General features: G+C 32.4%; 1 long non-coding RNA gene across 2 annotated transcripts; it reads right to left on the bottom strand.

Moving 5' to 3' along the window:
• Nucleotides 1-1,909: 1,909 nt before the first annotated feature.
• Nucleotides 1,910-13,588, bottom strand: LOC134700166 (uncharacterized). Of its 2 annotated transcripts, none has more exons than XR_010103793.1 (4): nt 13,068-13,588; nt 8,667-8,760; nt 5,301-5,387; nt 1,910-2,279 (listed from the first exon to the last, which is right to left on the bottom strand). It is a non-coding gene; the product is annotated as an uncharacterized LOC134700166 (long non-coding RNA). The 2 variants fall into 2 exon arrangements; XR_010103794.1 differs by lacking the exon at nt 13,068-13,588 and adding an exon at nt 9,568-11,702.

The following is a 13,588-nucleotide window of genomic DNA, read 5'->3' as shown; positions in this document are numbered from 1 at the left end:
AAGTAATTGTAATCAAGACGGACAACCACACATATCATAAAGAACGGAGTTGGTCTTTTTGAAGAAAATTTACCAATACACATAAGAAAAACGCATTGTCGGAATAATGGGCTGTCGGAGTAATGGGTTGTCGGAATAATGGGCTGTCGGAGTAATGGGCTGTCGAAATAGTGGGCTGTCGGAGTAATGGGCTGTCGGAATAATGGTTGTCGGACTAATGGGATGTCACCGTAATACATAAGGCATAAACCCTGTACATGTCGTATACAGGGCGTTTACTTCGTGCACAATATTTGGTGTGTACATTGGACCATATATAACCGGTGATACATTGAATGTACTTGGTTTACATTTCCTATACACTTTATACATTGGGTATATTTGGTGTACCTGGCTGCGACTGCAGAGGTCGCAATTTAAACAAAATTTAATGTGATTAGTTTGGACACAATATCTAAAATTGATGCAGCTCTGATACAGAATTTCACGAAACCTTTTCAGATAATAACTTAAGGACATACTTATAGTTATGCATATCGACGGGAAATTGCGATTCAATTTTTTTTCTAGGAGTTACGCCCCTTTGAACTTATATACTTTAATGTACTACTGCAACAGTTTGTCATCGCAACTCCTCTCAAATCACACAACAGAATTTCAAGAAACCTTTTCAGATAATAAGGACATACTATGTAGTTGTGCATATTGACTGGAAATTGCGATTCAATTTTTTTTCTAGGAGTTACGCCCCTTTGAACTTATTTGCTTCAATGTACTACTGCAACAGTTTGTCATTGCAACTCCTCTCAAACCACACAACAGAATTTCAAAAAACCTTTTCAGATAATAAGGACATACTTTGTAGTTGTGCATATTGACGGGAAATTTCGATTCAATTTTTTTCTAGGAATAACGCCCCTTTGAACTTATTTGCTTCAATGTACTACTGCAACAGTTTGTCATCGCAACTCCTCTCAAACCACAAAACAGAATTTCACGAAACCTTTTCAGATAATAAGAACATACTTTGTAGTTGTGCATATCGACGGGAAAGTACGATTCAAATTTTTTTCTAGGAGTTACGCCCCTTTGAACTTATTTGCTTCAATGTACTTCTGCAACAGTTTGTCATCAAGAAGTTTTCAGTTTTGATTTTGATTTAGGTGCAATACCACCAAATCATGGAACGTCACATCTGGTTGCATACAAAAGTAGGTCTAAAAAAATATTCCCTTGAATTTGACCGTTGTAGGTAATTAATCTTACATTTTATTGCAGTAAAACTATTTCTGTGTCATAAACATATGTCTTTGGTATTTCAAAGCACCATTATTTTTTATTTGTGATTTCTATAGAAAATGTTGTCATCTTGAGGTTACATGGTGACTAAACCTTGTACACAGATAGAATTAAAGAACCTTAGTGAGCACGCTCACATACCCCACGTCCCCACATGTCATTGGAGAAATTAAATAAGTGTAAGAAAAAAAAATTGTATAAGAAAAATTAATTTCCTGCCAATATGCACATCTTAATAGTATGTCCTTATTATCTACAAAATTTCATGAAATTCTGTTGTGTGGTTTCACAGGAGTTAAGATGACAAACTGTTGCAGAAGTACATCGAGGCAAATAAGTTCAAAAGGGAATCGCAATTTCCCGTTGATCTGCACAACTACATAGTATGTCCTTATTATCTGAACAGGTTTCGTGAAATTCTGTTGTGTGGTTTGAGAGGAGTTGTGATGACAAGAAACAGGACTGACGGGCGGACTGACAGACGGACTGACGAGTCAAAAACATTATACCCTCCGCAACTCTTTGCGTGGGGTATAATAAGGGGAGAAATTTGATTGGTTAACTTCCAATGATGGTTATTTTCTTATATGCAATGGAATGTGATGTGAAACTTTTTCTATAGAACTGGACAGGATAAAACTTTACTCATGCCAAGTATTTCTTTATTTGAAACAAAGATAAATTCTGCACAATTTTTTGAAAAGTGCAAATTTAACAAAGACTAATAGGGGAAAATCAATGGTGGTATTACACCTAGAGCCTTTTTTCATAGTTTTTTCCATGAATTGTTGCTTGTGCTAAAAAATCTCAATTCCGTCCAGCAAGATTTGCAAGGATTGATGGTTTTTCTCCTCCATGTTGCTGTGCAAATTTCTCTAGATGCTGTTAACCTTGATTTGCTGGCTAAAAATCATTTCAAAATAACACTTCTTGTCAAAAAGCCTCATCTGTTGAATTTTCTTTTCTTTGTTTACATCAACCTTAAATGTGAACAAATAGTATAGCATTTATATTTAATATACTTGTCCGTGTAGGCCTTTGTAGGGAATAATGTTAAAATACCAATTTCGCTGCACCAGATGTGCAGATCAACAAATAGTTTTCATCAGTGATGTTTGAGGCCAAATTATTACCATGCAAAAAACATATATATTTTTTCTACCATGCATGACAAACATGTACATTTACAAATGTAATTTTAATACAATGGCATGCATTATCAATAAAATACTTTTTGGGGTTCTTTTTGTAAGGTATCCCTCTTTTCATTCACATTGACAAATGTAATTTTAATACAATGGCATGCATTATCAATAAAATACTTTTTGGGGTTCTTTTTGTAAGGTATCCCTCTTTTCATTCACATTTATAACTTCATGTACAAAAAAATAATAAAGACAAAGTATAAAAGAGACTTTAATCAGTGCGGGGCCACTAGGATATTTGCCCACTTTGCACCAGCACTATGATGATTTCCTAGGCAGGGAATCGAACCCTGGTACACTGAAAAAGTCTCATAAATATAGAATGATTATAATGGTAGCACAAATTTTTTGGGCAATATATACAATGGTTTACTTGAATGATCTGTTTGATATTCTAAAAACTTGGATCATAATTTCAAAAATCTAAAATTTGAAAACTTTTTAATAACTTTAATTAATAATCTAATTGATTTAAATTTTATACAAACCCGACTATACACAAGTTACTGTAAATTCATTTGCATTTTTTCCCCATTTAACCATATGCTCCGCAGTGCCCAGCTTTATATGACCGCAGATGAACAGTTGGGGCAAGTATTAACACAACAATTAAGCTTGATATAGCTCTGAATTTGGATTGTGATTAAATAGTTGACACAACATAGGTTTCTATCACAGAATGAATTTTGTCTAAGATCTTAAACTTCGAAACTTCGAAACTTCAAAATTTTAAATTATGGTCCAATACCCACAATCTAATTACATGGTTAGATTCAGCATATCATAGAACCCCAAAATTCAATTTCTGATGAAATCAAATAACGTACAATTTTACACCCTTTAGATGTTTCGATCTCAATGTGGAGCAATTTAATTCTAACCGGGCCAAAACCGCAGGGCGTAGCTTTATACGACCGCAGAGGTTGAACCCTGAACGGTTGGGGCAAGTATGGACACAACATTCAAGCTGGATTCCGCCCTTAATTTGGATTGTGATTAAATAGTTGACACAGCATAGGTTTCTGACACAGAATGAATGTATTCAAATGAACTTAAAATTTTTGTTTTCTCTTAGAGCAATTCACTATGCTGTTGAATATTAATCCTCTCAAAAAAATGTTTGAAGAAATTTTCTTTTTATTTATGAAATTTCAAATGAGAAAAATTGAACCCAATTTTTTAATCACATCCCCCTTTCCCTTATTCCAAAACTAATTTCAATCAAAATATTCTAATGGAGTTTGCAACAATTACTACTCATTTAAATACATCATAAAATATTAAGATGTAAAAAAACTGCTTGTTATCACTGAATGGTAAAGATTATTTAAATTTATCAGTTGGTAGTAAAAAATGAATATACATTGTATATTGTATATAACAAAGATTTAAGTTGATTCTGGACAAAGAAAGATAACTCCAATTAAAAAAAATTCTTGCAGATATTTCTTGCTTACTATACTGGACAAAGAAAGATAACTCTTAATTAAAAAAAAATTTGCTATTTCACAATATTGTGAAATTAGATATTTCTTGCCATTGCACAATACTGTGCAATTGAAAAGACTTGCTATTGCACAATACTTAATATAATAATTTTAGATCCTGATTTGGACCAACTTGAAAACTGGGCCCATAATCAAAAATCTAAGTACATGTTTAGATTCAGCATACCAAAGAGGCCCAAGAATTTAATTTTTGTTAAAATCAAACTTAGTTTAATTTTGGACCCTTTGCACTTTAATTTAGACCAATTTTAAAACTGGACCAAAAATTAAGAATCTACATACACAGTTAGATTCGGCATATTAAAGAACCCCAATTATTCAATTTTGATGAAATCAAACAAAATTTAATTTTGGACCCTTTGGGCCCCTTTTTCCTTAACTGTTGGGACAAAAACTCCCAAAATCAATACCAACCTTCCTTTAATAGTCATAAACCTTGTGTTTAAATTTCATAGATTTCTATTTACCTATACTAACGCTATGGTGCGAAAACCAAGGAAAATGCTTATTTGGGTCCCTTTTTGGCCCCTAATTCCTAAACTGTTGGGACCGAAACTCCCAAAATCAATACCAATCTTTCTTTTGTGGTCATAAACATTGTGTTTAAATTTCATTGATTTCTATTTACTTTAACTAAAGTTATGGTGCGAAAACCAAGAATAATGCTTATTTGGGCCCTTTTTTGGCCCCTAATTCCTAAACTGTTGAAACCAAAACTCCCAAAATCAATCCCAACCTTTCTTTTGTGGTCATAAACCTTGTGTCAAAATTTCATAGATTTCTATTAACTTAAACTAAAGTTATAGTGCGAAAACCAAGAAAATGCTTATTTGGGCCCTTTTTGGCCCCTAATTCCTAAAATGTTGGAACCAAAACTCCCAAAATCAATACCAGCCTTCCTTTTATGGTCATAAACCTTGTGTTAAAATTTCATAGATTTCTATTCACTTTTACTAAAGTTAGAGTGCGAAAACTAAAAGTATTCGGACGACGACGACGACGCCAACGTGATAGCAATATACGACGAAATTTTTTTCAAAATTTGCGGTCGTATAAAAATCTAAATACATGGTTAGATTCAGCATATTGAAAAACCCCATACATGTATATTCTATTTTTGTTGAAGTTAAAGTGACAGCCAGCGCATAATGAACATGATGAAGTCCAAAATCAACACTTGTATTAACTATAAAGTTCTAAAAACATCTTAAACCCTTGAAAAACACCCTATAAAATTACAAGATTTATTTTGTTCTATTGTCATTCTCTTATCCAGTTCAAACCCTACCTTTGATAAACATCATTCTCCCATCAACTTTTTTTATGCAGACACCACTGTATTGATCTGAATCATGCATCTGATGAGTAAAAACCCCTACAAAAGAGTTTTAAATGTTTTTTTTTATTTTTGTGCTTTAACACCACTATCTCAGGTTAGAGAGAGGGTTTAAAATTTGGATCCATCAAATACGTTTAACCTAACTGCAGTTATACTATATGCACAATATGCCTGTCCCGACTCAGTATCTTTAGTGGTTGTACATGTAGCTTGTTAATCTTTTTATATTAGACTGGCAATAAGTTCGTCCTACCTGAATTGTTTCACATTAGTACTCATTGGGGCTTGAATGGAGAGTTGTCTTATTGGTAACGATAACACATCTTTTTGTGATTATATTCATGTACAATGTTATCAGATTATAACATGGTATTTTTCATATCGCATGTATTATCAGCCCTAGGTGCAATATCAGCCCAAAAGCCGCATGGCTCAAGGGCTGATATTGACCGAGGGCTGATAATACATGCGATAAGAAAAATGACATGTTATGATCTTTTTATCATATGCTTCAACAATGGAGAATAATAACGGCTAAAATCATAATTAATCATTTTACGTGGTTACCAGATAGAGTTCAAAGAGTGAAAAGATTACGGACGTCGGACTCATAATTAAGTTCATTCGATATGAATACTTTCGATCATCTGCTCAACAGAGAAGAAAAATATTTTGTTATAGACGAATCGACAAAATATATAATTAAACAATATACATAATTAACATTGTTTGGAGGTCAACTTTTTTAAGCAACTTTCTAAATTATGTTTGAAACTGTTTTAAAAATGCAATTATTTTTAATAATTTGTTTGTTTCTTTTTTTTCTAATTATTTTACACAATATATTCTCAAGTATCCAAATATTGTTTTGTACACTTCTTTGTAAATTGATGTGTTTTCACTGAAAACGTTGCATTGAGGTGTATTTTCCGGAATTTTCCGAGTATCACCGGAATGCCATGCGATAATGTTACGGAAAGGCATGCGATAACAATCGAAGCAAATGATAAACTTTTCATATCAGCCCGCCAAGCACCAATCGAAAAATATGGAATTTACGTTAATTAAATGCTATTATCACACAGTAAAAATGATATGTTATTTAGTCTGAGTATATGATAAATATATATATTTCATGTATTTTTGATCTTATTACAATACCTTTGTGTTAAATCAAATCAGAAGAGGGGGACTTGAAAGTACATGTAATCCATGGCTAACAAAGATGCAGCAATATGGATGATTTTGAAAATTAAGCATGGGATCATGTAAAATGGCAATATTTACAATTGTATCTACACTCTTGTCAGAGTCTGTATAAGAATTGTGAAAGTATAAAAAATGAAGTAAGGCTACTCTATTCTGACATGATATTGGGGGATTATCTAAAAATAATATATATTAATTAAGAAATACTTTATCATGTTTATTGTAGTTTTAACATTGGTAGGCATTATAACATATTCATGATTATTTTTGCACTTGTAAGCAAAAGTGAAGGACCAGTTTAAAGTTCACAAAATGGTGTCTTGCATTTTGTCAAAATTGAAAAACAAAGAATTTAGTATTTCCATCAATTTTGTTCATTAAACATAGTAAAATGATGTCCATCTATAATAAAGCAGGTGTAATGGATAATCAGCAGTACCAAGAAATACTTACAAAGGTTTTGTTGAAAAAAAGTACGATCATTTTTACTAGTTCACATTTTAGAAAGATTTAAATAACCATAAATTGAAAGACTGCAAACTTCTATGAAATATGTTGAAGTTCTTCTATCAAAATAAAATCTATTCGATATTAAAGATTTTTTTCATTCTCAGAGTACTAGTGCATCTTACAATTCAGAGTAGTAGATAGATTTGATAAGAACACATATTCTTCTATTTGTCTTTTAGTTTCTAAGCAAAAGGGATCTGCAAAATGATATTATTATCTCGCAATTTCAACAAATACATTACTATTTACTTTACCTAATTAGATGGGATGAATTAGATGCACTCAACATTTGTTTTTGGATTTGATATATTGTAATAAAAGTGTTTAGGCCTGTCTTTCGTTTTTGTTAAAATGCTTTTTCCATATGGGTTTTTGTGTTTCTGTATTACATATGACGTAGCTCTGTACTTATACATTCTGTCAGAGAGTTACTTTTCTATGAATATGTTCTATGACTTGTTTTTTTACTGTTACGAATCACAGTTAATGACTAAACTCAACAAAGACCCATCGAAATTTATTTGATAAATTCAACAACACTTACCGTTATCTTGTTGATATTTTTTCATTAAATAATCAAGAATTTTCTCAATATACTGCTGAAATTTACCCTAAGGATCTTACTTTAAATAAATCAAATTTATTCGGTAATAACTGTCCTTTCCTGGATTTAGATATTTCGGTTTTAAACAGGAAACTACACTCTAAAATTTACAACACAAGAGACGACTTTTCTTTCCCTATTGTTATTTTTTTCATTTTTAAATGGTGATGTTCCTTTGGCACCATCTTACCGTGTTTAAATTTCACAACTTGTTTGTTATGCCCATGTCTGTTATGACGTTTTTAATTTTAAGGAACGCAACCTATGTATTACTGGTAAATTATTAAAACCAGGGATATCATGGATATCTTTACCATAAATTACTTAAAACCTTTACTGAATTTTTCCATAGACATGATAGATATAAAGATTTGTTTTGAAGCTTGATTGTACCTGTAGCAAACTTATTTCATACCGGATAGCACATCCTCATTTTTACGGAAATGTTGTTAACAGTGCCCAGAAATTTAGAAATGATCCATGTAAACTTGTCGCTCCCTTAAATAACTTATTCTAAAAGGTTACCAATTCAACACTGTAATAAGATCATTGAACATTGTTTTATTGGTATAAATATTGATTTTGATATCAGTAGATTAAAAGATTAACTAAATATTACTGGTATGTTATATACATACATGTATACATATTCATGGATCTACAATCTGTCGATACCTGTAACTTGGCATTGCACAAGGTCATGTTTTTCTCTGGCTGTTTAAGACGTCTTTACACTAAATCCATTGGATGTTGGATGTGTACAGATTGATTGTTTAGTCTTAGTTGCATGATTTTTTATAAGTTGTTAATGGCTTTGAACTAGCTGTGTCAGATAACTGTGAGTACTCTCGAGCTCACATCTGTTCATTGTGTCTTTTTGTGACGGGATGTTTAAGTACCCAGCCACGTCCACTTGTATTTTTTGTCTATCTGACAAGTTAATAAAATTGAGAATGGAAATGGAGAATGTGTCAAAGAGACAACAACCTGACCTTGGATAAAAACAACAGCAGAAGCTCACCAACAGGTCTTCACTGTATCGAAAAATTCCCGCACCCAGAGGTGTCCTTCAGCTGGCCATGGCCCCTAAAAAAATATATATATATACTAGTTCAGTGATAATGAATGCCATACTAATTTCCAAATTGTACACAAGATCTAAAATTAAAATGATACAAGACTTGGGATAGGCGCAAAAATGTGGCGGGGTTTAACATGTTTGTGAGATCTAAACCCTCCCCCTATACCTCTAGCCCATGTAGAAAAGTAAACGCATAACAATACGTAAGCCTTTATCAACTGATTTTTATAGGTCCTTCTTATGTTGTACTGTTATACCACTGTCCCAGCTGGTTAGGGGAGGGTTGGGATCCGGCTTACACGTTTAACCCCGCCACATTATTTATGTACAAAAAATGTATGTACCTGTACCAAGTCAGGAGCCTGTAATTCAGTAGTTCGTTTGTCTATGTGTTATATGTACATGTACATGTACATATTTGTTTTTCATTAATTTTTTTACATAAACATGATAAATAAGGCCGTTATTTTTCTCCTTTGGATTGATTTACATTGTCTTTTCTTGGCCTTTTATAGCTGACTATGCAGTATGGGCTTTGCTCATTGTTGAAGGCCGTACGATTACCTACAATGTATAGTTGTTAATGTTTGTGTCATTTTGGTCTTTTGTGGATAGTTGTCTCATTGGCAATAATATCACATCTTCTTTTTTATATGGCATCATTTAACTAGAAGCTTTAAAGAGCCTGTGTCGCTCACCTTGTTCTATGTGCATATTAATTAAAGGACACAGATGGATTCATGAGCAAATAGTGTTTTGGTGATGGCGATGTGTTTGAAGATCTTACTTTATTGAACATTCTTGCTACTTACAATTTTCTCTATCTTTAATAAACTTGGCCCTTTCCAAAAATTACTGTTAATTTAAAAGTTATCATGTACATATTTTTAAATTACTGTACAATATCTAAGATACAAGGTATACAGAAAAAGGAAAACAATTTTGGACATTGAACGAGTTACCAAGGCAACAAATCATGACTTAATTTGCATCATGTGCATAATTTGTAAAATTTCTTGATTTTCTTTGTTGTTCGTCAAATTTTTAAGTATATTTTAGATTGAAAAGGAAGTGCCAACCTAAGAAACAACTTTGGTGATATTTTGTTAATAGCATAAAAGTTGTAATAAAGCATCTGTTAAATTATTATGATTATTTTGTTGTTTCTTGGCTGATCATGCTGATATGTTTTCACAACAGATACATTGTATAAAGATAGCAAACTGTATAAACTCTGTATTTTTCATCGTTTTTGTGAAAACAGTATATATAATACCTAATTGTGACGTCATCACATAAAAATCTTCATGTTTTTCATGTTTTTGTTGATATTTCTTGATCCTAATATGCATTTTAAACAGTATGTGCCAATTTGAAAAAAGTTATTTAAAATTTGTTTTGGCCTTAACCAGGCCGAGGTATTTCTTAGTACTGCTGATTATAAATTTCACCTGCTTTATTATAGATGGACATCATTTTACTATGTTTAATAAACCCTACTAATTTACCCAACTTACTGAATTAAAGCAAGACAATCATAAGTCATGTAAGTATCTGAGATGTTCCTTAATGTTTAGAAAAAAAAGATTGACGTGAGGGTAATGCTCTGAGCCATCGGTATAAGTCTACAGATTGCTCTAAAGCAATCGTATACCAAAAATTGTTGAAAATTGACTATAAAGGTCAATAACTTCTTTAGGGGTCACTTGACCATTTTAGTCATGCTGACTGATTTGTAGATCTTACTTTGCTGAACATTATTGCTTTTACAGGCTATCTCTATCTATGATACTTTTCAAGATAATAACCAAAAACGGCAAAATTTCCTTAAAATTACTAATTCAGCCCAGGGGCAACCCAACAACCAGGTGTCAGATTCCCCTGAATATTTCAGGACAGATAAATCTTAGCTTGATAAACAATTTTAACCGTGTCAGATTTACTCATAAAAGCTTTGGTTTCAGAGTTAAAAGCCAAAATCTACATTTTACCCTTATGTTCTATTTTTAGCTATGGTGCCCATCTTGGTTGGTTGCCCGGGTCAATGGACACATTTCTTAAACAAGATACCCCAATGATGATTGTGGCCAAGTTTGGTTAGATTTTTGTAAATTAAAAATTTTTGTAAATTAAAAATTAAAAGTTATTCTAATATGACGTGCTTCTTTCGCTTTGTAAACAACACTGTGATAAAATTCTCGATATATCTATACTTAGCGCAGACTCCGTTGTGTACATAATAATGGCTGTTACAATATACTTCCCACGTAAATCCACATGTATTGAAACCTATTTGCAAACCCTTTGTCGATTTAATTGTTTAAAAAATTGCAATTCAGAAAAGACAAAATCACTTTTATTCTTATTCGGATGCATAATAAAAAGAAGTTATGCATAAGAGCTCGGAGAAACCAACAAAATAAAAATAAAATAAAATTCCGCGAAAGTCTATTAATGTTTTTGGCGCATTTAAGTCATTTCAAAACATGACGTCATACAAATGAAAACTCTAGAGTTGAACGTTTTCTGTTACGTTAACTATTGACATGTCGTTTACTATTGTATTAAAATTGATTATTGTTGTTGTTATGTTTGATTTTCTATTCTATTGCATTATTCGTATATGTACTGATTTCAGCAAGTTAACATGGCGGCTCATTGGCTATGAAATGTCAACTTTGGATTTGACGGTAGCTCACGGGAAAAAACATATAAATCAACATGACAATTGTTGGTTTTGAGAATGAAACATATTTTTTTCAGCGGTCGTTCACGAAATAATCCGTGCAAGCTATGGATCTATTAAAATGATGAGCTTTATCTAACAGGGAGTAAAAAAGAACAGCCATACACACAGCTTTACCCACCCTCACTTCAGATTTTTTAATGATCGTATTTGTCCTATTAGAATCGAAATAATTCATGGAAGCCATAGATTATTGGAAATTTACACATGGCCTGGGCCGTGATATTCGTTGATTTTATCCCTCGCTAACGCTCAGGATAAAATTCGAATATCACGGCCCAGGCCATGTGTAAATTTCCAATAATCTATGGCTTCCATGAATTATTTCTTAAATAATATATGTAAACATGGTTAAAGACAATGGACGATGAAGACTGACGTGAAAAGATGAGAAAAGCTCACTTGGCCCTATGGACCAGGTAAGCAAATCAGACATGGAGTCTATCCATGCTAAAATTTTACAAACATGCCTATCGGAAACACTTGCAATATTGGAAAAATCATGGTGTATGCAATTTTATCCCCACCAACATGACCAATGCAATGTCTAAAGGGAAACAAACAGGAAGAAACCTATCAAAAAATCAACAGACCATTTATACAGCCACCAGTTGAAAGAAGTTCAGGCTGACAAAATATTATTCGTACGAAAAGAAAATTCGCAAAAGAATCCATCTACCATTTTGTCTTACATGTCTTAGTACTAACACGAATAAATAGAACAATTTTTTTATACAAAGAAGGGCTGCAAGGTATGTGACAACTGCTAGACATGATGGACTCCCTACAATAACTAAGAAAGGAAACCAGACTTGTTATGTTTTACAAAAATGACAGAAACATGTTTGAAAATATATATCATGAATATCTGAAGAAGCCATTTGCGCCAAGGAATAAATGAATAAACAGAAAAAAACATAATGTACATCTAAAACTTAAAAGACAACCAAGTAACACACTCGCATATGCATATTGATGTCCTTCATGCCACAGATCCTTGAGTTTAAGTTGTACATTGTATATCATAAGAAGACCATAAGAATGATCCAGCAATTTAAAAAAAGGGGGGGGGGGTATTCCAACAATAATTATGTCCCCATTTAAAGCTTCAAACTCCCCTGGATCCGCCAATGTGATCTACCACCAGATATGCAACAGGCAGACAGACACCAGACGGCTGATGCATCCAAAAGGTCAAAGTGGCAATTTTTAAAGCTCAAATTTCACAAGTATATCAATTTCACTGGATCTCATCACCTGACTAAACAATCGTCTTGTTAAACAGAAAACAAATATAAAATATCTTAAATCTTTGACTTGTTGAAGAAGGAGTATATTTCTTTATTTACATGCATGATTTATAATTTAAATATCCGACAAAACAGTCAGAAGCAAGCAAGCTTCCGTACAACCAACATGCATGAGTAACGAATAAACAATAAAAAGATAAAAAAAAAAACCTTTTTTATTCAATCCATCAAAAATACATCTATCTGCAACAATACGTTAAAATTCAGTTGAAAGATTGACATATAAAATAATGATTATATAACGGAACGATTTTACCTGCAAGCTGCCATTTTGTCCTATTTAATCGAAGCGAATGAAACCAAAGGTGTTCCGAATAAGATCTTCGAAAGAATATATGTGAAATTTCAGACGTGCTACTCATATATATGTCGAATATTTTTTCTATTTCTTACAATTTCTTGGAGAAAATTAATCGAAAACTGCAGAAAGTTCCCACCACTTTACTCAAATAATAATATAAGTGATATATATCAGTTTTTTTGGTGGAAAACCAAAAAAGGCGAATTAGCCCAAACGCCCGTTTATAACTCCAGCTAGATATGCACTTTACAGACGGTCATATTTCATAAACCGATAATTGTTCAAATAGTTGTCCGATTTAAATGTTTGGAAGCGTTTTGGGGAGATATTATCTAGCTGTATATCATATTAAAACCACAAAATGATAACATTAACATAACAGGTTGAAATTAGTACAAACCTTTGGGCGAATTTTTTTCAATTACCCCAAAGAATTTATTACCCCAAAGGTACCAATTTTACATATAAACGGACAC

Source organism: Mytilus trossulus, unplaced genomic scaffold (assembly GCF_036588685.1).
Source record: "Mytilus trossulus isolate FHL-02 unplaced genomic scaffold, PNRI_Mtr1.1.1.hap1 h1tg000125l___fragment_3__unscaffolded, whole genome shotgun sequence".
NCBI lineage: Eukaryota > Metazoa > Mollusca > Bivalvia > Mytilida > Mytilidae > Mytilus > Mytilus trossulus.
The sequence above is the reverse complement of the archived record's forward strand: the minus strand, read 5'-3'. Positions and strand labels throughout refer to the sequence as shown.